The sequence below is a fragment of the Acomys minous genome, assembly GCF_964271855.1.
Source record: "Acomys minous genome assembly, chromosome: 1".
In the NCBI taxonomy this organism is placed as follows: domain Eukaryota; kingdom Metazoa; phylum Chordata; class Mammalia; order Rodentia; family Muridae; genus Acomys; species Acomys minous.
This window is the reverse complement of record NC_140483.1, coordinates 60,023,946-60,049,495: the sequence shown is the minus strand read 5'-3', so window position 1 is coordinate 60,049,495 and position 25,550 is coordinate 60,023,946. Positions and strand designations below refer to the sequence as shown.

General features: G+C 41.3%; 1 protein-coding gene across 5 annotated transcripts in view; it reads left to right on the top strand.

Moving 5' to 3' along the window:
* The window catches only part of THSD7B (thrombospondin type 1 domain containing 7B), an 837,579-nt gene that overhangs the window by 213,925 nt on the left and 598,104 nt on the right, over nt 1-25,550 (top strand). The window lies entirely within an intron of this gene.

Here is a 25,550-nt window from a genome sequence, read left to right as displayed (position 1 = left end):
AACTGTTATTTGGGCTGTGGGATTGAGAGGACCCAACCTTAAAGGTTGTAAGCTAAAATGACTGGGTGAAAAAAACACTTCCCAGAAACAGCGTTAACACTGCCAGTCACAGAGGGGAGTGGCTACAGGAATCTGTAGTAAAGATAATAAATCCTAAAGTATCCTGTCACTGCCAGCAAGGGTAGACAAATTTATGCTGTATACCTGTTTTCTCTGGGTTGAAACATTTTCTGTAGTAGGGAGGGGAAAGTTCATGAGTGTCTATTCCTGGCAGCATAAAAAATAATAATAATGAGCACACAAATGCTATGGGTGGAGCTGGACCAGAAAAACTAGAGAGGAGAGGTATTTGGACTCTCAAACTGCTTGCTTGCAAGCTGTGTAGAGATCCAGATTTGTAGCCTTAATGAGTCATTGTTGTGTTGGGCAGGCAGCTCAGCGATGCGCCGGCTTTTGAGTCATCCCTGGATTTTAGAAGCAATCCTTCATCTGTGCTCCTATTAGAGAGCCCAATAAAAGCTCACTGGTTGATCAAATTGGACATTGGTGTGGCGAGTGTTTTCATTTGTTGTGTGTCTCACTTCTGATGTAAACAGGCCTGTGCACTGCATCACCCGAGGAAAATTCTGTCACGCAGCACTCAGCACCCGCACGAGGATACAGAAGAACCACGATGAGCTGTGGGAGTCTGATTGTGTGGTCCTGACTGTGGGTAGAAAGACATGCATATGAGCGTGAACGGTCTACGATCCATGCATCAGAGGCAGGAACTCAGAGGCAGCTGCCCTCTCCCACGTGGCGTATGATAGGATGCTCTTCTGCTTGACAGTGGTAGTGTGGTGCTTGCTCTCGCTAGTAAGACATGCAACCAAGGCTGGGCCATGTGAAGCAGAAATATCCCTGGGAGAAATCCCAAGATGGCAGCCTTTCCCTCTGTCACAAGGGTTGGTATGCCTGCTTGATGTGGAAGTCCACTGTGTGAGGGTGGAGATCTCTGAGAAGCCTTAAAGGCTGAGAAAAATTGCAGTCTTTGAGAGTAGCATTAGAGGGTCAAGCTTGGTGGTTAGCAGAGATGGGCATGCCTTGGCCTCTGTTGTGTGTAGTTAGGAATGCACCAGAGGCTAAGACAGACAGCAGCCAAGCAGGCACTTATTTCTGCAGAGGAGGAATTGCAACCGGAGAAGGAGATGTAGCCAGACTCCTCCACGTTAGCCTCTGACTTGGAAGGTGAATAAGATAAAAGAGAGGATGAAATAGAAGTGTTAGCTCACTGCTTCTTACAGCTAGGGGCCTAAAAAGAGGGAAAAGGAGCATAGGTTATATCTGTGCTCAACTGATTCTTCTGAGGATTTAAAAACATGGAACCTTTGGGGTATGTGAAAGTGAGGAGAAAAAAAAATACAACGTAAAATATAATAGGATAAAACAAACCCATCACATCGGCGTGAGAAAAGGTGAATCAACAGAAGGAAAAGGGGCCCAAGAGAAGACACAAGTATTACAGACCCATTTGTTCATTCAAGAGTCCCATAAAACACCGGACTGAAAGCTGTAATATATATGCAGCTCTCTTATCTCTTAGAAGCCTCTTCCTTTCTAGTGAGAGAGAGAGAAAGGGAGTGGGGTCTACACATGAAGGGGAGGTGATGAAAAAACTGGGAGGAACAGAGAAAACTGTAATCAGGATATATTGTATAAGAAAAGAGTCTTATTTTCAATAAAAAGTAGGGAGAAGGAATGCATTGTAAAAAGCAATAAAAGATACCCTCAGGCAGCCTTCAGGAGCTAGTAAGGAGACATCTGTGATTCCACACGCAGATGGAGCCTCAGCCAGGGTCAGGTATGGGAAACAATGATAGTTGGCAAATACAGGGCACCCGAACTGCTTGAATCAGGGAAGGCTTTTAACAAGAAATGCGAGAGCCCATCACAGTGTGACTCTGGAGGCTGTGGGACAGGGCAGTGGATGGGACCAGAATGACTGCTCTGTAGGTAGAAAAAGTAAGCAATATAACTCGCCATCGTGCCCTTAAGGCAAAGGCTGCATAACTGGAGACAGTAGGAGGGAAATCAGGCCCTGACCTGCTGGCTCAGCAGAGCCGCTAGGAACACATGATTATTGCTGTCTGAGGTCCTCAGACATATGAGCAAATGAAAAACAATAGAGGAATCCTTAAAATAATAAGAACATCTATAATTGTCATAGTCTGCAAGTCTCTGAAGTTTTTGAAGACCTTATAAAATTATTTTACCTTATCAATCTATAGAATCATATCTATCTGGTAAACCTAGGATATATATTCATTTTTAAAATATATTTTATTAATTTATTCATATTACATCTCAATTGTTATCCCATCCCTTGTATCCCATTCCTCCCTCCCTCCAATTTTCCCCTTATTCCCCTCCCCTATGACTGTGACTGAGGGGAATCTCTTCCCCCTGTATATGCTCACAGGGTATCAAGTCTCTTCTTGGTATCCTGCTATCCTTCCTCTGAGTGCCACCAGGCCTCCCCATCCAGGGGATGTAGGATGTATATTCTTGTGATAAAATAGACTAGTAATTTCCCTGACCATGATTTGATCAACTAACAATTAATTTGTATTACCTAATTATCCTAAGCAGCCTGCATTAGCGCTTTCAAAGTATTGGAAGTAAACCTTGTATTATAGTTGAGTTGTATGTGTAAAATACTTCATATTACAGTAGGAATATATAATGTGTATGAATAATAATATTAAATTTGAATTCCATACAAATTTATCAAAGTTAAACTTATTTTGCATCAATATACAAAATTCTATACCAGGAAATTAAAAATAACCTTGTGAGTAATAATTAAGGTCTTAAGTGGAGGAATAGATTCAATAATCTGCTTTTGTCCTCTCATTCCTATATATCTCTATATTCCTCCTTCTTTCTTTTCTTATCTGCAAACCTAAGAAAGAAAGATAAAGGAAAAGACCGACATCCCTGATCCAACCTTGTTTTCTCTCTGAATATGACAAAAAATAGTTTATAACCAACTCCCATTGAAAATAATCATATCTATCTGGTAAATAAAAAAAGTAACCAGTCTCTGATGGGGTTAAAGAACAGATAGTTTAGTTTTACAATTAAGCTTAGTTGTTTAGAAGTTAAGATGTTTTTAGGTCCAGGTAGATGTTTTAAGTTGATAAAGATGAGATATGATAGATATTTAGATTCAGAATTTTAGATGCACCAAGGTTGCCAAATACAAATAGCCAAAACACTGCGAATGTAACATTTATATAATTCCTTATTGTTTCATGATTCTTCTTGCTATATGTGTGTGTGTGTGTGTATGTAAAAAAGAAAAAATAGTATATTTATATTTTAATTTAATTTATAATATAATGTAAAAAAGAAAAATAGTAGAAAATAGGTTTGACTAAATATACCCAGGAATACAAGAAGCTGTGTTTATTCCTAGTTCATTGGGCCACATATAACTATGTTCACAGGAGAATTTTTTAAAAGAAATTGAGAGTCGGGAGAGATGGTTCAGTGGTTTAGATCTCTTCTATAGGACTTAGGTTCAATTCTCAGCACCCACATGGCTACTCATATCCATGTGTAACACCAGTTCTAGGGGATCCGGCACACTCTTATGGCCTCTGTTGGTACCAGGCATGCCTACATGCTTACGTGCCTACATGCCTACATGCCTACATGCCTACATGCCTACATGCTTACGTGCCTACATGCCTACATGCCTACATAGATACTGGCAATACATCTGTATACATACAATAAATAAATCTTCAAAACTTTAAAAGAGATTGATTGAACAGAGACCTCAAAACTTGTATGAGGCATTTTGTTGAGCTTTATGATGGGACCTTATTTTTATGACACATGAGCGTCTATTCCCGACTTAAATATTCCAGCCTGGCATATGAATTGAGTTCACAAAGATACTGTAATTGAGAAGACATCAGAGGAAGATAAAACAGAGAAAAGGGTCTGTCCGATCACTCTGGGGTGAGTGTGGCAAGGCCCGTGTGGAGCTGCGGTTCCTCAGGAGAGAGATGACAGAAAGCCAAATGTGGTTCTAGTGAACTAGAGTTCTCTCTTATTGTACGCTACTCATGTCTTTGCTGTGACAAGACACCTCATGGAAATAAGTTAAGGAAAGAGGGCTCATAGTCAGGAGATATAATCCCTTCTTGGCTGGGAAGCCATGATGGCTAAAGTGTGAATAAGCTTGTCACATGGTACCCACAGTCAATGCTGGTACCCACAATGCTGGGCTCCAGCTCCCTTCCTCTGTTTTCCTCAGTCCAAGACCCCTACCCATAGGATGGCGAGGCCCACATTCAGGGGAGGGTGTCTCAAGTAAGATTGCACTAATCCGGCTGGCTTTCAATATAGGTGGGATCACAGGGCAAACCATAAAGGTGGCATCTACTGGCTAGAAGAGTCAGGAGGAGATTCTAAATCCCAGGCCCTTGAAGTGAACTGATTCTGACAAGAGATGACTGTAACCTACCAAGGCTCAAGTCAAATTGCTCACCCCTGAAATGGCAGAGTAACAGATTGTTTTGTTTTATGTCATCAATTTTATGTCAATTGGTTATAGGAAAATGCGTACAACATGTGTGTATACATACATACATATATATATAAACATATATATATATATGTATACAGATATATCTGTTTCTTCATAACCTGTATTGTCAAAATTGAAGATGCTGCCTTGGAAGCAGAGTTGTGAAGAAATGGGGCGCTTGTCCTCTAATCAAATATATCTAAGTGGAAATGAGGAAAGAAATGCCTTTGGGATAGTGTTATATCATGTCTGTATCTATAATTAATACAGTGGAGAAGGCAAAGACAATATAAGAGTTGACTGGGCTTGAAAAGACCTAGAAAAAGTTGTCAGTAAAATGAAGAGAAAGTACTGCAGAAAATAATGTGTATATTTTGCCGAGAAGAGAAGTACAACTTCATAAGGATAAGTGATCTATTAGTTTTCTTACGGGAATGAAATATTTGCAAGGCTTTCTTTCTTGCCACATGCAGGGCATATGCATGATTGGAAAGAAGGCAGGCAAAAGGTAATGATTTAAGTTTGATCATGAAATATCATGTAGTTTTTGTTGTCTTACTCTTTTTTTTTTTTTTGACAAACGGATGAAAAGAACAGTGTAAATGGGATGGAAAGTGGAGACTGATTTCTGCACATGATATCAGGGAAATGAATGTGGTAGAGCAAGGGAACAGCAAGGTTCAAACTGTAGCAGAGGGACAGAGGCAGGTCTGCTCAGCATCTCTTCTCAGGTCCCTCTGTGCACGGATGCCTTTGTCAGAAGTGGTATCCATTGCGCAACCAGCCCGTCGATTCCTGGCCAGTTATCCTGCATGCCTTCTGACTTTCTCCGACCCAGGCCTTCCACCTTATCTTAGAAATGAAAATAACTGATAGAGAAGAATTGGATAAGAGGGAAAATGAGCTATTTCAGAGGGATGCATCTGGTTAGGTCAGTGTAAAGTTTTGTTGTACAAGCATGGGAACCAGAGTTCAAATCCCCAGCACCTTATAAAAAACAGATTAACATGTCACCACATGCCTGTAACACCAGCACTGGGGAGATGGACACATGAGGATCCCTGGACTCTACCATACAGTCTGCTTAGCTGAGGCCAGGAGCTTTAAGTCCAGTGGAAAACCATGAAAGAGACTCATTTCATTGACATATAAATAACTCTTTCAATCAATAAGAAGGTTTTATATATATAAAGAGAGAGAGAGAGAGAGAGAGAGAGAGAGAGAGAGAGAGAGAGAGGAGAGTAGCAAAGGAAGACACTTGATGTTAACCACTGCTCTCTACATATACATGAGTGCACAAGTACACACAACACACACACACACACACACACACACACACACACACACACACACAGCTTGTATACCCGGACGGCTCAGTAACTACCCTAGAGAAATGAAGAAGAATAAAGGCAGCAGAAGAGAAGAGAATAGCTCAAACCAGTGCAGGGTCAGGAAGCCGCTGTCACTAGTGGAACCAAGGGTCAATCCATCAGTCTCCGGATGAAAGGGTTAGTGGCAAGAGTGGGCAGTGGTGCTTTGTGGACATTGCTGAAGAGGCAAGTGATTTGCTGCCGTAATCACACTACAAGCACAGGTGAGCTATCGTGCTAAAATACTGAGTACTGTCCTCATGCTGCACCGTGACTCATTTGTTTTTGTTGTTTGTTTTAATATTTGGGGGGAATTTGATATATGAGTATTATATTTACATCACTCTCCTACTCCCTCTTATTTCTCTAACTCCCCCAGTGTCTCCTTTGCTCCTTTTCAAATTTATGGCATTTTATTCTTTAAATATCTTTGTTATATACATACATGCATGTGAATACAACCTGAGTTCTTTTAGTGCTCCTTATATGGTATGTGTTTAGGGGTGATACCTTGGTGTTGGATAGCCCATCACTGGGCTCATCCCTGGAGAAGCTAAATTCCTCCTCTCCCACCAGACACTAATTGCTTATCGCTGTTTCTCTGTAGATGAGTCTTATGTAATTTCCCCCCATTTATGTCGGCATGCCAACTGGCAGTTCATTTGTATTGCAATTATGTGTGGCATTGAGATGTATTTCTACCCACTATCTTTTGCTTAATTAATTATTATTGTGTGTTAGTGACTGGCTGTCTCCCTTTCATTCACAAACTATCCAAGTAATGTCTTAGAAATATGAGCAGCTCTGAAAAGTGACGGACCAATGAGAGGAAAAGGAAACTACAGGGAAATCCAGGAGAGTTTAAAAAAAAACATTTTTGTCTACCTGACAGCATAAACAAAAATCAAAGATGTACTGCAGGCTTTTGTATTAAAAGCTTTTAGGAAATAATCTAAGACAATATCAGTAGCACCTCAGGGAAGGAGGCACGCTCTCTGGATTCTGAAATGCTAAGTATACATTGTTTCTGCTTCTCTTTGAAATTAAGAACCCCGTTTTTTTTTAAGGCATCATGAAGAACATAAAAATACAGAGAGGAGATGATCTGCATTGTGTGGATCCAACACAGTACTAGTCAGCACAAATAAGTGAGAGAAAGGAAGAAAGGAAAGTCAGCGAGCAGAACGCTCTAAAAGGAAGAATATAAATGGTACAACACATCTGAAAAGAACCTCAGCAGCATCATTTATTAGAAAAATAGCTAAAATTTCAAATGCCTTTTTAAAGTGAAGACATATACAACTTTATTAATGTATAAGACCATAATCCTGAACAATGGCTCATCAGCTAAGAGTGTCTGCTGTTCCTGTAGAGGACCTGAGTTAGTTTACAGTATGTGCTAAAAAGCTGCCTGTAACTTCAACACACACACACACACACACACACACACACACACACACACACACACAAATATGCATATAATTTTTCAAAGCATCCTATGGATACTAGTAACATTGGATTGTGAGTAGAGTAGATGGTCTTTAGTATTCTTAATTAGAGTGTACACTGGCTTTATTATTTTGAATAACACCTTGCCACTTACCATGGATTGAATACACACATACATACATGCATGCATGCATGCATGCTTACATACATACATGCATACATACACACATACATACATACAGTCTACTCCAAGATACCAATATTACAGAATATCACACACATACATATAAAATTTGTGTAGTATGTTCAAAATATACTTAGCACAGCACAATTTCTATTTGTAAAAATCTATAGAGTCCAAATATGCAATAGTATTAGCAAGGCTTAAACAGACTGAATATTCATTCCATAGAAGCCGTGAAGAATAAAGATGGGCTGTATCACACTGTACCAATTAATCTCAGCAATACCACGTAGATAGAAAGAAGCAATCTCAGAAGATCCATATGAACTCTCATTTCATTTGCATAAATCTACATAAAGTTCAAAACCAAGATATTTTCTTTAGGGAAGCATCCATCAGGGGCAACTAAAGAGAAAAGAAATGAAAATGTTATTACAAATGCCAGAGCAAGAGTGTTCCTTTGGGGTTGAAGGCAAAGTGTGACAAGAAAGATACCCAGGGGATAGAGGCAACATCCTGCCTCAAAGGATGAGTGGGTCTTCTGGCCGTCTCTCCGAAATTATTCTTCAGGCTTGCGTTTGGATGTATTTTTCCTGAGTATACACCAATATAAATGAAAGAAGTGCATAAATAGTTTCTAATGCATGAAAAGAACTTGGAGAAAAACTTCAGAAACAGAGGTAGGAGTTATTGCCAGAAATCAGAAACAGGATCCAGGGACTTTCTCGTAGCTTCGGAGAGAATGAGGCTGGAGCAGAGGCCCATTACAAGCCAGTTATTATCAATAAGGTGTAGTGAAGGCTAGGATATGGTAGCAAGCATAGGTAAAAGAAATGAAGATGAATTCAAGACCTTCCTCAGGCATTTGGTATGATAGGTAACCCAGTACCAAAGAGGAACAGCAGAGGAGGGTGAGCAGTGTAGCAGGGGAAAAGCGGAGGATGACTAGAAGATACTGGGCATAGTGGATTGAACACGTGTGTACGAGAATCCTGGAGACTTACTCAGTGGTCCAGGGCTACTCCTTCATTAAACGATTTTATGACAGTCACTTACTTCCAACTGTTAACAAAGAATTGCTCTCTCGGTCTCTCTCACATTCTAGGTAGCTGCTTGCCAAGCACTGTAAATAACACAGTAAGAGAGAAACAGCACTATCTTCCCCAGAAGCTTATACTGCAGGTGCAGATACAGGACAAATGGGGTGGAACGACAGATAAAATAAGAAAGGATGGACAGAGACAGAGATGATCAATGATATGGAATTCAGCGGGGAAGGAAGAGGGAGAGAAATGATGGGTGGAAAGATGATGCATACGTAGATGATAGATGATTGATTAGATATAGAGGTGATAGGTTGATAGTTTGATGGTTGATATATTACAGATAGATGGATGATAAACAGATAAATGGATGGATAGATCAATTAATAGATACATAGATTGATAGATAATGGATGGGTGAATGGATGAATGGGAATGTGATATGCAAATTAATGATAGATACATGATGATCATGATAGCTAGATAGATAATAGGTAATAAATAAGCTATGAATGAATAGATAGATAAAAGATGATAGGCAATAGATAGATAGATGATAGATAGATGGATAGATGGATAGATAGATGGATGTATGTTAGGTAGATATATAGATAGACAGACAAATAATGAGGGATATAAGTTAATTTCCAAGTAATTATTCCTTGGATCTGTTTACGAGAACACATTAAAAACTTAGACAAAGTTGAAACATTCACCTTAGACATAGAATGTCCTTCATATGTAATGAGCAGTAAGTAACACAGTCTACTCAGAGCACGAGAAACAGCAGAGATGACACAGGCAGTGCAGGATGGAACCATTGTTTTATTATCTAGATGACAGGCAAGAGTCCAAATACCAAAAAGTGCAGTTCAGAGAGCAGCATTGGTGGAGTCAGGACAAGAAGTGATGAATATCTGACCTACACTTGGCCAGTACATATAAGTACAAATGAGCTGACTCAAGATATATTGCTCAGGGAGAATTAATTTTCCATGGATTGGAAGAAAAGAAAAAGCTAACCCTGTTCTGATGTTACATCCAGAGAGCAAATGAGAAAGAAGGGAGCCAGGATGGGGATTTTGAGTAGGGCTATAAGTTAATTTTTAAGAATCAAGAAGAAATAAGACAGCAGCTGATTTGTCAATCAGTAAGGTCCAGTATGGCCATGGTAAATAACATTTATTGTAGAAATGTGGTTAGTCAACAAAAGAGCTAAAATGTTTGCACAAAGACATAGAACTGAATCTCAGCAAGTGGAGAAGCAGTTGAGCAGGGGTTGACCAGTTGGTGAAGTGTTTCCCTTGCAAGCACAAGGACCTGAGTTTCATCTCCAGAAATCATGCAGAGTCATGGTGGTGCATGCGTGATCCCAGTGTTGACGATACAGAGACAGGTGTATCCCCGGTGATCACTGTGTAGTTGAAGTGAGTATCAGGCCAGTGAGAGACACTGTCTCAAAAAGCAAGATGCACAGTACTGAAGGAATGACACCAAAGTATGTCTCCTGGTCTCCACACTCATGTCTCCACACTTATGTCTACCCACATAAACATAAGCACAGAAGTATTCAAAATACATGTATGGTTCACAAACACCCTGTGATATAACACAACAGGTATTATACTTAAGAAAAAAAAGAATTATAAAAGAGCTTTATTATTGAGTAGAAAATAAATTGTTAAAATGATAATGAAATTTAAAAAAACCCAAATTTTATAAAAACAACATTCATTTGCTAGAAACTATACTTTGATTTTGGGTCCTGTCCTATTCTAACCAGATTGTCAATTAAGCTCAAATATAAAATAAAAAGTATTTTTACATTTCCATAATTCAAAAATTCAATTTTCCTGGAGGCTTCCTGAGACTAATATATTCCATCAAAACAATGAAGTAAACCACCATATAGCAGAAAACACTGCAAACTCTCATTTGCCAGAATGAAGGGAAACCTTGGATGTCTTGGCAGGGACTGTCCAAATCAGGAAGAAATAGGGTAGTTTCCAGGGCGTCGGTGACAGTAAGTTACAATACTGTCGTTCAGTGTGCTGAAGCACAGCTATTCTATCTCTAGCTAGAGAAAGAAGAACCCAAGGTGGGAGCTGTTAACTGCAATGCTTTGATAGATCTTTGTATGGGCTGTAGACACACCGTGCCTTGGCTTTCTCTGTGTGAGCATGATTTATACCTGTAGCTCTGACACAGTCATTGATGACACCAGCTTTTGCTCCCTGAAGTGTCCCAGGCAGGATGGTCAATTACTGAGTTACTCTGCAGTCACTGCACTTGATGAAAACCGCCTTGACAGATTACTGTGCATGATCGCCATGGTGGAACAAGAAATGACCACAGGTGGAGAGCAGACCAGATGAAGTTCAGGCTTGTTGGAAATGCCAAGGAGCATGGATATTGTAAAAAAGGGTAAATGCAGTAAAAATGTAGCGATGAAAAATTACACAGATGAAAACGACTAATACTGAATATCCAGCTTACCAATTATAATACACCATGATACAACATACACATACATCACACAAACACCCATCACATACATTATACATACATACCACACACACACATCACATACATACATCATACAAGCACAAATATCACACACAAATTCTTCACCCATCACATACACACATCAGACATGTCACACACAAATCACATACACATCAGATACATACCATACATACAACACATATGCAGCACACACACACCATACCCATTCCCATACACAAACCACATAAACACAAACATCACACGTTCAAATTTTACCAGTGTATGCAGAAAAAAAAAAACCTATGGGCTTTACCTACTGGTTAAGACACACCCAATTACAGCAGGAAAAGCTACTTAACAGACAGGCATCCATGTAAGAAGTAGGTGTTCGAGAGCTCAGCCACAGGGCTGGCAGGGCTGAGCTCCTCCTGGTCCTCCATTCCGTTGTTTCCATTTCATTCTTGAGTGGTTGGCATGATGGCTCCATGAGTTCCAGCCATCACATTTAGTTACTGGAAAGTCCAGAAAGCTGATTTTTTCTACTATCTTTCTTGTAATCTAAGACACCTTTCTTAGGCTCCTGAATAACTCCCCCCAAGCCTCTTTGAGAAGCTGGGTTTGCATATTCATAGTTCATACTCCATCACAGTGAAGAAAGCAGTGGGCTTAAGGTTGATGTCAGGTTGGTGACTAGCATTTTCTCTGAAGGAGGGGATGTCCAAGGGTCGTGAGGACTGAGCTCTCATTTACATCAGATGATAACATGCGATGTTTAATGTTGTTGACTAAGAGATTCAAATGTAAATTAATTATTGAGAAACGAGGCCATGTATACCAGCAGGGTCAAAAGCAAAGTAATCTCATCGTTCTCGAACAGGCAAGACGGACGGACACAGGAGCTTTTCATCATTCAAACTTTTCATTTATCAGTGACACGAGGTGTTCTAAACAGTGCCTGTGTGGATATTTAATAGAATATCATTGGAATAAAATAACACACATTTAGCCTGGCACTTAATTGAAATAGTAGCCTTCTATGTATCATATGCTTTGACATCTAATCAATCCTTTGCTGAAAGGTGTTTAGATGGCTGAGGATTTTTGCTGATGCCTATCTTGAAGGGTGATAGTGGTTTCATTTAAGATACCCAGGTACCTTACATGCATTAAATTTGCTTCTGTTTAAAGTGACTTCACACCAGAGAGCTTTAACGGTGAAAACTGTGGTTCAGTTGTTGCATCCGCTGTGGACTACGTGAAGGAGATGCTGCAATCTCTGAGCCTCATTCCAGAAGCCAAGGATTTGGGGGAACAAACACAGATAAGGCCTCATCTGGAAAATTCTAGTGTTTGGCCCATGAAATACCAAAATTTAAGACTCATTGGGTTCAGCAATTTTGTTTTATTAGATTTTTTTTCTTCTTCTACCATTTAAAATTAAATAATAATTTAAATGTAATTTCTGTGACATAAGTTGCACCAGGAGGAGGAATGGCAATCATCCTTCATTCCTTATTCTCTGTTCACATCTCCTCTCCAGACTTGGCCTTCCTGTCTTCTGTGCCCACCCCGACCCCCACCCCCTGCCCTTGCTAGTGGCAAGGAATCTTTGGAAGCAAAGAAGGTCCTGGTCTTGCTTCCTCCTCAGTCCTAACCTTAAGCCATACTCAGCATCTTCCTTTCTTCTCCAGGAGCTGAAGACGAGCAGAGCATTCAGATCTTCCTGCTTCCTTGTCTGACCTCGCTTTCCTTTCAAACATCTATTTTATAACTCACTCGTTTTTACACCTTCAACACTTGGGGCTCTTTCTATTATCTAATGGATCAGCCTTGTCTACGTGGAAAGCATTTCCATTTTGACATTCCACTTTGGCAAATAGGTGAAATTGAAAAACTAAATGCCTTTGTTTACCTTCTTTATGCATTTCTCCCTCCCGCACTTATAATGGTCTTTTATTTGGAAACAGCATTTGTCATTACAGAAGCAAGGAAATTCATCATTTTCAAAAATTATTTGTGAAAATGGATTTCTAAGTTTTTAACATATTCCCTCCATTATTGTATGGGTAGGGAAGTGTTTTCAATTTACTTTTTTGATCAAAACCAAACTTGAAAAATACGTTGTATTGCTGTGCCATCTGTAGCAAGCTGCTGTAATCACCCATCTGTTTCAAATTGCTGTTTTGCGAGTACATTCTTGCATTCGCTGTTTTGCATAATTAAGTTCATTAAAGTAACACCCTTGAGTTTTAATATTTAGAGTAATAATTTTGAACTCTGGTGTTTTGGAGAACACAGGTTAGTGGGTGGAATTCTGATGAATTTGGCTATTTTATTCCACAGTGGCTTGAATTAGTATGGGGCAGTCCGTAACCCACAGCATTGTGAGGAAATGCAGTCTAACCTCCTATTTCGAAAGGATTTTATGTTTTAATGACAGTCAGACTAACTAGAAATGATTAAGTAATGATGACTTAGATTATGTTTATTCTCTCATCATGGTTTAATGTGAGAATTTAATGAACGTTCATTTGACTTTTTGACATTTATTTTCATCCTGATGCTCATAGCAGCTCACTCCTTCTGTTGTGTTTCAGTACGTTTATAATGTTTTAATATGATTATTACTTTTAAATGTTTCACTTGATATGTTTAATATGTTTATAATTCATACATTAAAATAGGGTATTTTCACCTGTGCAAAAAGTTGTACGTGATGTGTTATGCTTTAGGATGTGTGCAAAATTGTGAAGATAATTTTTTTTCATGGAACTGACTATGTATCTATGGCACTTAAGGTCATTTGATGTGGAGGTTATGTACTTGGCACAGGACTGACTTTTGCCAGCTGCCACTCAGGAGTCCAGGAAGTAGTGCTGAATCTAAGGCTTCTGATTTCTCCTTACAGGAGCTTGAGCTGATGTAAAAGAACAAAAGTAGCTTGTGCTGACCCAGGCCCTGTGCTGTACCCTTGTTAATTGTAATTTAATATCTGGCAATTTAAATAATCCAGATGATGGTTTTGTCCATTTTGCATCATTATTGTCTCCTTTTTCTTCTTCTTCTTCTTCTTCTTCTTCTTCTTCTTCTTCTTCTTCTTCTTCTTCTTCTTCTTCTTTTTTCTCCTCCTCCTCCCCTTTTTCCTCTTCTTCTTTTGGCTTATATTCACTATGGTCATCTCTCCCTTTAAGTTTGATATGTGTCCTATCTTAGGCTGCCCTCACTTAACCTGTGTGTCCTGCCTGGTTAGATTTACTGTAAATGTGACAAACCTCTAGAATTTGCCTGGGAAGAAGGAACCAAATTTTAAAATTGCCTTGACATATAAGTACCGCACGCTAACCGATTGTGCCACTTGAGCTAGAAATGATCATAATGAATGAGTTAACCCAGAAGCAGAAAGACTCAAATGGTATATACTCACTTATATCTGCATATTAGCCCAAGTGGCATGTCCCACGAAAGCCTTCACTTACCAGGAAACTGAGACAGAGGGGAGGACATTCTAGTGAGACTCTAGATGAGAGAAGCATGGGAGAATGGCAAAGTAGAAGGATCCAGAGGGTCCTAGAAGCCTACAAGTAGAACATTATGATAGGCAGATTTGGGCCCAGGGGTCCCGCTCAAACTAAGGCACCAGCCAAGGACAATACAGGCGGTAAACCTTAAACTCCTACCCAGATCTAGCCAATGGACAGAACACTCTCCACAGTAGAGTGGAGAGTGGGATATTACTTTCTCACATACTCTGGTGCCTCAACTTTGACCGTGTCCCCTGGAGGGGGAAACCTGGTGGCACTCAGAGGAAGGACAGCAGGTTACCAAGAAGAGACTTGATACCCTATGAACATATACAGGGGGAGGTAATCCCCCTCAGGAACAGTCATAGGGGAGGGGAATAAGGGGAAAATGGGAGGGAGGGAAGAATGGGAGGATACAAGGGATGGGATAACCATTGAGATGTAACAAGAATAAATTAATAAAGGAGAAAAATGTGAAAAAAATTAAAATTGCCTTGAACAGATTGTCCTGGAGCCATGTTTGTGAGAGATTATGTGACTGCTCTTGGGCCTCACTGTGGGAAGCATCATCTGTAGACTGAGAGTGTTCCAGCATGCAGCATCTTTCCATGGTTCATGCTTCCATCTTTCTGTCCTGATTTCCCTTCACGGTGGGCTGTTGCTAGAAGTATAAGGTGAAATAAACCCTTTCCTCCCCCCTAAGTGCTCTTGCTCAGAGTGATTTACCATAACAACAGGATGAATCTATAACAATCTGGGAGTGAATTATGTGGAAGGAACCCATGAGAGCAAGGCTCCACATAGTCAGGTGGTAAAGTATACCCTGGACAAGAGTCCAATGTATTACAGTTGGTGGCTTAGATATCTCTTTCCCCGAGAATGTTTTTGAGTTCTTTGATGCTCCACTAGCTACATATTCGTCTTGGTCTTCCTTTGGCCTCCTGCAGGCAGAGGTCAGTCTATGGTTTTCACTGACATGTATCATGACTACATATCTGTGGCAGGTATTAATATGGGGCACTCTTTTACCTAAAGTATAGTGAGGTGATGCATCATATAACCTCATAATTCCAAGGGAACTAATTAAAATAGGCATGTGTGCTTCCACATGACTGTGATCCTAAGTCTTCAGGAATCTGAAGTGGGAAGATCACAAGTTCAAGGCCAGCCTGGGCTGTATAGTAAGATTCTGTCTTAAAGACAGCACACCAAAACAAAAAAAAAAGTTTAGTTCACCCAAAGTGACTAGCTTCTGCTTATTTACTGAACATGTTTCCTCTTTACTGGTAACTTCTCTGGAAAACTGCGTGTAACTCTCCCTGGCTGATGGGAGGAGCCCCCTTTGCCTGTTAATTTGTATGTCTTAGTTTCACCATGCTATTTTATAGTTATTATCTAATGATTTCTTGCTGTCCTGCGAATACCATCACTGGAGGGACTTTATCTTATTCATTTGTGGTCCAGGTCTTGTCGCATTGTTTGGCTCTGGTAGAGGACTTTAGAACTACCGCATAGGAGGCAGCTGAAATCTAATTTGGTCATGATATTAGAACTCAGAACCTACTTAGGAAGGTAGGCACACAATAACTGATACGGAATAATCTATCTGTTTAAAAACTAAGCAAAGCGAGATACGGCTGTTCACCCTGTAATCCACTCAGAATGCTATGGAAGGAGGCTTACCCTGAATTTGAAACTAGCCTGTACTACAGATCAAGCTCAGGTTGGGCTATGCAGTGAGTTCCAAGCTATCCTAGGCTACCTTGTAAGGGTCTTGCGCAAGACTTGCCCAAGGTCAAGCCAGTCAGCTAGTGAGCACAGGACTAAGAGGGCCTCACAAGCCTGACTGAGGAGCTCTTGACAGTTGATGGATTCCAGAGAAGGGAAAGATGGTTTTCTTTAAGGTCATGGTCCCTGGCAGATTGACTCTATGCCAGTGGTTGGCCCCACAACTATAACTGTATGGGTAGCACAAATCAGACTTAGAGCTATAGGATAAGCCAAGTAAAAATACCATGAAGTTGGGAGGAATTGAGAGTGGGTGAACCCAGCAAGAGTTAGCGGAACTAGTGGGAGTGAATGTGGTCAAAATACATTGTATAAATGCATGGAATTCTCAAAGAATTACTACAACTATTTAAAAAAAAACAACAACTTATAAGTAAAGAAATATCAATCCCAAGACAGAGAAATGTGGCATGTCAGAACAGGTAAATGAATTGCTCTCTCTGTTCATGTGGTAAAAATCATGTGACCTTTTCAGTTTGCCAACTTGAAGTTCCTAAGGTGGGGTTAGTATGTGCTACAGCCAAACGGAACGGGAAACTTTTGGAAGCTAAACCCATGAATAAATAACTAACACCACGTGAAAGATGCGAAGTAGAGGCAAGTCCCTGTCCTCAGGAAAGATGCTCTCACACGGCAGAGTATCACTCAATGTCCTTAACAACAGGACTCAAACGAAAGAGAAATAACTGGACAGGCACCCACAAGGAAGTCTGTGATGAACTGTGAAGCAGACCTCGAGTCCAGTGAGCTCTTCTTTCCCCACAGGAGATGTGTGCCCATCTCCTTCTTAGAAAGTGAAATGAGCAGATATTTGGAAGCAGATAACAAAGATTTCTAAAAGCAAGGGTAGACAGAAAGTCCCTCATCCACGTCCTAAGGCAATGTCAGATTTGATTTTTCGGAGTCAGGCTCCTGAATATGACTTAACATGAACTACAAGGAAGAAAAGTGCATCTGCCATCAGCACAGAGTGGCTTTTTATAAGCTACTCAGCGTATGTCTGTCTGTTTGCCAGGCCTTACTAGTAAGGAAGTATGACTCTTAGGAGAGCTGATAATTTTGGAATCAGAGCCAGTGCTATTTCAGTGCCCTCACAACTTGGCTTGTGGGTGTCAGCAGGAACTGGTGTCACCCAAGGGTCCAGATATGGTGGGGCCAGTCAGTGTTGATCATCAGGTGTTGATCCACTCTAGAGTCAGCATATACATTATGATATAGCTGTCATGTCACTTTGCCATGAGAGGTAGTCATGGATACCTCCATTTTGCAGGTGGGAATGATTAGGCACAGTGTTTCAATTCCCAATTTAATACACTCTATCTAAATAAGTCGCATGTGGCATTCAGATTGGTTGGTCCCACCTGCCACAGACCAAAGAGAAGAGATGTCTTAGTTTGCATTCTTGAGCATTGTTTAGCCAGGGAAGATAACTGTAGTTCCTACAAATTGAGAAAATAGGGTGCATTGTGTGGGAAAGGGTGTCACAGCTGTAATGGTTCCTTGAGGAAGAACCACCAAGGCTCTTCATTTATTTAGCACCTGGAGGAATAGCATGGTTCCAATAAACTGAAAAATAAAGATTAGGGGATGCTGAATTCACACAGAGTTATTCACACAGAGGACAGGCTCGGCATAGGCAGGAAGTCAGGCATGGGTCTCTGTTAAAGGTGAACTTCTTCATGGAGCTCCATTAATGGTGAAAGAAAACTTATATCAGTGAGAGAGCAGAATAAGGCAGCCAAGGTCATGGGAAGCATCAGGACAGCAGGCTAGGATGATGAGCAGTTCCAGGGTCCTGCGAATTCCCTTCTCAGCAGCCTTTCCACCTTGCAACCCAAGCTTCTGACTTGAGGCTTCAGACAGGTTCTTCCGTATGTAGCCTGGTTTCCAGTAGTGCCTTGATGTTTTCATACAAGTTCCCTACTGCTGTTTGCATTTTAGTAAATTATATGATATGCACCAAAAACTTCACACCTAGTCACCTGCTCAAAAAAAACATAGTAATGAAGAAGAAATATCTTGTCACTGGTATGGAAGCTACCTCCCCTGGGAATCCCTAAAATATTTAGGCTGAGACTTTCTCACATCCTTAAACCAAAGTGAGGAAAGAAAAAGAAATACACTTTTATATAGAATTCTGCCTTGAAACTGGGAGTCAGAGAAAGTCAGGTAATTAATTCCAAAGAGCTCTTGGAAAAAAAAAAAAAGCTTTAGGGGCTGGAGATGTAGCTCAGTTGGTAGAGTGCTTGCCCAGCATGCTCTGTGTTTCATTTCAGCACTGTATAAACCAGGCATGGTGGTGCACATCTCTAATCCCAGAACTCTGGAGGTCGGGTCAGGATCAGCAGCCCAAGGTCATCTTCAGCTACATGCCCAGTCAGGACCTACTTGAGATGTATGAGATCCTGGCTATCCTCCAGAAAGCAAAGTTTATAGAGATATAATTTTTATTGTATGAAATTTACGCATTTGGATGCACAATTGAATACTAGTAAGTTTGCCTAGTTGTCTAGAGACTTTTGTAATCTAACTTTTAAAACTATTTGTCTTTGCAGTCAGGTCCCCTGTATCTATTCTAATTAGTCTCCTTTCTCACCCCCAGCCCGTGTAATCACCAAGGCCCTTCAGATCTCTGTAGAGTGGCTGGTGGCTTTATTTTAGGAAAAATCAAGATGAGTCAGAAAGTTCTCACTTGGCCTTTTATGTCTCTGGACACAGAGGTAGCATAGTCATGCTGAACAGCAGCTTGGGGCACTTCAGGGTAGGTTCTGCACTTTTATTTTCACCAACTGTGGAAAAGAGTAGCCTCGGGCAGATGAATAAACAAAACCAAATATGAATTATCTTCCAGAGCTACCACAGAGTGTGGGAAACTTCCTCACAAGATGTCAGGAGGCTGCCTTGATAGCCCAGTCAGTGATGTGCTTGTTATATTTCACTGAAACCTGAGTTCGGTCCTCACAACCTACATATAAAAGCTGGCTCTGGTGGCATGTTTTCAGTCGCAGCACTGGGAAGGCAAAGATGGCAAATCATTGTGCCTCCCTGGCCATCCAGACTAGCAGCGAATCAGTGAGCTCCTGGCTTGGCCGACTCAACCTGTCTCCAAACCAAAGGTGTGGATGGCAAACTGAAGAACAACATCTGAGATTAATTTCAGGCCTCTACACACACACACAGGTATACCTGAACACACACACACACACACACAATCTCTCTCACACACACACACAGATTCACATGCATACATACATACATATATACATACACACACAAGAGAGACTCACATACACACACTCCCATACATACATACATACATATATACATACACACACAGAGAGATTCACCTACATGTATACATACATACATATACACACAAACACACACACACACACACACCACACACACACAGAGACTCACATACATGCATACATACAAACACACATATAAACATACACACACAAAAGTATATGCACACACACACACACACACACACACACACACACACACACACACACTAGCATCTCCAGAGTGTGGCTCCAGTGATCTACCTTGAGAATGTTAGCACCAATTGAACTGTGAGTAAACTGGTTCTTAGTGTGAGAAACTTCCCAAGGCTAATGCCCTTGGGCTGGGCACAGCTGTGCATGTGACCTCATCCACTGGAAATGTCAGTTTTTTCTGAAGAAACTGCTTGCTTCTTTGAGAAGCCTGTTATGGGTTTCCACTTCAGGCCTGCTAATTTCACTTTCCAACCAACAATATCCTATTTTTTGTTCTCTGTTCAAAATCAACATCTGTGTCACTCTTGTTGAATCCAGAGTCAAGGCTGTCATTTATTATGTCCAGGAGAGCCACAGTGCCTGGAGTGCTGTGCCTCAGTTTACCATCCACTGAGCTGGTAATTTGAATACTATCTTTCTAGGTTAGGGAGATAAAAAGGGTGTGATTAAGAATGTTGATAAGGCATGTTTCCCAACAGTTTAGAGGCAGAGATAAGTGATGACCTCCCACTACAGAGAGTGATCTCAGATGGAGGACCATTCAGGCAGCAGGCTGAGGTCTGACTGATGATGATGATTATGACACAGAAGACCGAGCAGAGAAAGCCACCACAGGGAGGTGGACATGTTCACAGAGACTGGCACCACACAAGGAAGTCAGCCATGTGATGATGTGCTAAGTGTGACTCACAAGCTGGTCATGTGTCAGAAGTCCTCGTGGAAGCAGTTTAGCTAAGCTCACTTTTCATGTTTGAAAGACCAAAGTGAGGCCAGGGTTTTCAGCTTCGTCTGGGAGGGCCATGCAGGACCAGAGCAGGCTGGGTCCCAGGAAAGGATACTGGACATTTATGGTATGGGCTGTCTTCAACCATGGAAGAGAAAGGCAGTGAGAAGAGCATTGCTTCACCTGACTCTGAGAGCAAGGTATAAATTCTGGTTATGGTGGGGAAGCTGGGTCTTCCACTTAGAGCCAAAAATGGTTGTGGCTGTTGTTGGGGGTCTCAGTCTACTCTGATGATTTCTTAATATTCTTTCTCTTTTCTTTTGTTGATTCGATTTCTATTGCATTCTAGGCTGAACTCAATTCACCATTTAGCTGAAGGTGACATTAAACTTCTGATCCTCCTGCCTCCACCTCCCAAGTGCTGGGGGTACAAACATACACCACCATGCCATGTCGATGCTTTCCTGGGGATCAAACTCAGTGCTTTGTGCATCCTAAGCAAGTGCTGTACCAACTGAGTTCCATCCCTGGCCCTTGAGCGTTGGTTCTTAACGTGATGCTGCCTCTCTATTCTTCATTTTTCTGTCCTATTAGCCTCATGTCTCCAGCTGTCTTCCCTGTACATTTAATAGTCCCCGCTGTGTTGCTTAACTTAAAGCAATAGTGACTTTAAATCACTGAGGAAGACATGGTCTCTTTGCAAATGTAGTGCACTTCCTCATTTTAGACCTGAGATGCCCAAGCCAGAACAAAACCAGTGACATTTCAGAGATTTCTAGGTTTATATGTCTAGTTAATGTTAGCGCCAATAGAAGACTTCAGACCTCAGGCTTCCCCTCAGATGCTCTTTCTCCCAGTGTTCTGCCTGGCCTACCGTCTCATACGGTGTCTTTTCTCATCCTCCGTAATGTGACAGACAGATATGCTGTCAGGTAGATGAGCCACTGGACCTGGAGGCTTCAGCTGTTTCAATGGGATGGTGGAGAAGATCATTGTCAGCCCAAAGCGATCAAAGATGCCCGAGCTAGGACAGCAGTCATGAAACTGACAGGACTTCAAAAGGTCAGAGCAATGAAGACAGCAGATGGATGGAACTGCGGGAGGGACACGCTAGGCAGGGAGCAGATGAACCTGGGACTATCTGAGGGTATTACAGGACAGTTGGCAGATGGGCTGGGCCAGAATGGGCAGCGAGAAACACTGTCATTGACACTAATTCCCCATGATGGAGGTGCTTTGCAGAACATGGACGGAAACAGCTCGATTTCACAAGACATTTGCCACAATGCAGGATAAGTTTCTAACGGCTTTTTACATTAAAAACGCTAAACTGAGGGGATTAGGGAGCTGTCTGCAGGATTTGCACCACCACCGCCACCACCTCCGCCGCCTCTTTCTCTCATACTTTTTCTGAGCTGGAAAAGTTGGTGTGGACACACCACAGCACCTGGCCGGTGGCGTTAATTTGAGCACTGTGAGGTGTGTGACTGCATGCAGTGTCCACTGTCTATGGCCGTGCCGCTGAATGCCTCAACACAGAAAGATGAAGAAGGAGCAACACAGGCTTAAAGCAAAGGCCCGACAAAACGTAAAGTCTAGTAGAAAAGTGCATTCTACATCTTCAGAGAGCAATTGGTGCATAATTTCACATTTCAACTGAATTTATTTTTCTCTAGGTGCAATTTAGTGCTGGGCTTTGCTGATGTAAAACTGGGCAAGACAGAATCCCAAGTCATAGCTAGTTCACCATTTAGGAAGTGACGAGTGATTCTGATAGAAAGTGCTATTGTGGAAGGAGAAAGAAAAGGTTTGGTTCTGAGAATAATAAGCATCTATGATAATCATGAGAGTGAAAAGTAAAAGGCAGTCTTGATCTGGCTAGGTGTCTTGCCTAAATGGGAGGATAAATGGGAGGAAAGAATTCCATTTTTCTGCCTCCTTTGTGCCATCGGAAGTGACTGACGACATAGTTGAGTGCACAGTGGGGAGAGGAGACATTCTCTCTCTTAGTTTTTGAACTTGTAACATTTTTGCAAAGTTCTAATAGAAGCCCTTTGCATTTGAACAGCTCCTGAGGTGGGTCGGTGGGACTGAGAGCAGCTAGCAAGTAGCTCTTCTTGTCTATCTGTTAGAGAATTAAAAGGCACAGCTCACAGCAGAGAGAACGTTTATTGACAAACATCACAGACACCTGAGGTACAGAAGCTGCCTCCCAGAGCTGGGGAGACCACTGACTCTGAGGGTTTGGGCTTTTCCTGGGCTTTTCCTGTATCTTACCTAGTGGTTTCCAGCCTTCGTTATTCTATTGGTCTGTAGCAGGGGTTTGTTCTCTGACTCTGTAATCATTGATTGGCTAAGACTGCTCACCCTACGTTCCTCTGCTTCTGTGGCTAAACCGGTACAGAACGACCCATTACACATGAGGGAAAATGAGCTATATATTGGAGAAATATAAATTTACTGCTGGGGACAAAAATCCACAAGGAAATAAAGAAATGGAAACTTACTGTCTATTTCCGGGGGCAAGAAGCCACCCCAAATGCCTAAACTGAGGGATCAGGGAGCTGTCTGCAGGATTCCTATCTTTGGGGACCACATTCTCAGAATAGAATGCATTTGGGTAAAGTTTTTTTGTTTTATTTCTTTTTTTCATAAAGATTTATTTTATTTTTAATCATGTGTCTGTGGGGGAGGGTATTTGTGTGCGCAGGTGCCTGCAGAAGCCTTGGGTGGCAGGCAGATCTCTTGGAGCCTGAGTAACAGGCTGTTGTGAGCAGCCCAAGGTAGGTGCTGGGTCCTCTGCGAGAGGATCAAGTGCTCTCAACTGACCCCCACCCCCAGGCCCTGGTGGTGAGCTTTTTCGTTTGCTCTTCATTTATAAGGCAGCAAGACTGAAGGCTTCACTTAGGCTAACAGCCTGCACTCTGTCCTCATGGCCAGCCCCTTTTATCCCATTAATCCTTCTTCTCTTTGCTTGTTTCCCTCAAGTTCTTTTATTTCCTCACCATTGCCCCAAGGCCAAATTGAATTTGTCAAGTGTGCTTCGTAACTCAGGGCCATCAACTTCGAATGCCAAACAACAGTTTAGTTTTCAGTTCTCAGAAGCTCCTCTGGCCCTAAAACTGGATTTCCCATTTAGGTTCCCGCTTTTCCATTATTCACTCTGCCATAATGGAGACTGCAGAGACCACCACTCGCCCCCCCCCCTTCAGCAGCCACATAAGCTACAAAAGTCACACTTGTGAAAACAAATTAAAAATTTATCCCCATTGTCTCTCTTGCCAAACACACCACCATATTACTTTATTTCTAGACTTGGATGAAATAATTTAGTTGATTGATATAGCAATAAAGATGCATTTCAGACCAGCCAAGACAAAGAGCTTAGCTAAGCCATCTTTGTTTCAAAATCTTCTCTTCTTAAGTTGCCAAGGCTCACTTAAGTGAGGAAAGCATGATATATAAAAAGAGAGACAGCTGCTACGTGGGGATGGCAGCCTAGTGTTTATGAACCAGTCTAACTTCACGTACTAGCTAAGGATTCTCATGTGATATTGAACATGTCTTAAATATGTAAATTAATATACATTTAAAGCACCTTGCCAGAAATCTGTTAAGACCATATAAAGTATGCTAGCTAAGTAGAGATAGCAAAGAATCCAGACTTAGTTTAAGATACGTGGCAAAAGAGTGGGCTGTGCTTTGAGTGACCGACTGTATACATTGCTTGGTGGACTATGCTTTGAGTGACCGATTGTATACATGACTTGTCTTCGTTCTGTCATAGTACCCATGACCAAAATAAGTTAAAGGAGGAAAAGTTTATTTAGTCTCATAGTGTGAGGACACAGTCCATCATGGTGGGGAAGGCATGGCAACAGGAGAAAGAGGAAGCTGGTCACACTCGGTTTGAAGTCAAGAAGCAGACAGTTGTGGTTGTTGCTGCTCAGCTCACCTTCTCCTTATTACTCAGTGTGAGATCCCAGCCCATTGGTGGAGCCACCTGTAGCTAGGGCACATCTTCCCACATAGACTAACCTAAGCTAGAAACTCCTGCAGATGTGCCCAAAGGTGCATCTCTTGGGGGATTCTAGCTACTGTCAGGTTGACAATGCTCACTGTTAACACTATTCCTTAAAGGCACATGTGTTTAAAACTTGGTCCACAGCCTGTGGCCAAACCTCTAAGAGGCAGGGCCTAGTAGGGAGCTCTACCAAGGGTATCAAAGCCACAGACTCTTCATCTTTATCATAAAAAAAAAAATTCCCTGACTACCAAAAAAAGAAAGCAGGCCTTTGGCCTTCCACAGTCTCTTTAGTTCTGTAAGGTACTAGAATGAACCAGAAGCCAAAAGCACAAAACAATGGGACCAACTGGCCGTGAGTTAAAAGGTCCACAACTACAAACCAAAATAAATATTTTCTTTTACAATTTGTTGCCTTTCACATTTTGTTATAAAACCAAGATGATTGATAATAAAATGTAGGAATATCAGAAGAGTTTCCTTGTCGAAGTTGGAGTTTGTGTGTGTGTGTGTGTGTGTGTGTGTGTGTGTGTGTGTGCGCTTGTGTGAGAGAGACACAGACAGGCAGACAGAGAATCACGTCATATGCTCATGACAAATATATGTATAAATATATTTACAGTTGTAAGTATATACAATAGCTATGTAATGTACACATATTATGTAATGTGTCAAGGAAAAATGGACTAAATATATCTTTGAAACTGCGAGTGTAAAGAATAATAGAGAAACGGCTCTTCATGTAGTCCCTCCACTTCATCATGTTCCTCCTTCAAGGTCGGGTCAGCCGTTATCGCAGAATCTACTCCCTGTTTTTATAAGAATCAACTGTTGCAAGAGAGATTTTTCTGGCTCGGTAT